The sequence below is a fragment of the Cariama cristata genome, unplaced genomic scaffold, assembly GCF_000690535.1.
Source record: "Cariama cristata isolate BGI_N322 unplaced genomic scaffold, ASM69053v1 scaffold19943, whole genome shotgun sequence".
Taxonomy (NCBI): domain Eukaryota; kingdom Metazoa; phylum Chordata; class Aves; order Cariamiformes; family Cariamidae; genus Cariama; species Cariama cristata.
In genome coordinates this window covers 9635-9936 of record NW_009610411.1, presented here as the reverse complement: position 1 = coordinate 9936, position 302 = coordinate 9635, and the positions used below count along the sequence as shown (strand labels likewise).

The window sequence follows — 302 nt, the reverse complement described above, 5'->3', positions numbered from 1 at the left end:
ATGCTAGAAGAAATACAGCCGCACAAGCACAGCGTTGTACCAAACCCTGTACCATCTCCGGGAATCAGCTGGGGCTCAGCACAATTTGGGTGTTAATAAAGATTTTTGGGTCAGGAGGGCTTCTTTTTTTTTTTTTTTTTTTTAATTTATTTCTCTAAGAGTGATGTGTTTTTAAACAATAGTAGAACTAAGAAAGAACTGCAAGTGCTTGGAAAGGAGAGGAAGGCTCAGCCAGGGAAGAGAGGAAGGCTCAGCCAGGGAAGGGAGGAGCGAGTGTAATGGAGAAGAAGGAGGAGGAGCAG

At 44.0% G+C, this 302-nt stretch overlaps 1 protein-coding gene across 1 annotated transcript in view; it reads left to right on the top strand.

Annotated features, from left to right (window-relative positions):
• Window positions 1–302, top strand: part of LOC104159862 (ATP-binding cassette sub-family A member 9-like) — a 22302-nt gene that overhangs the window by 14108 nt on the left and 7892 nt on the right. The window lies entirely within an intron of this gene.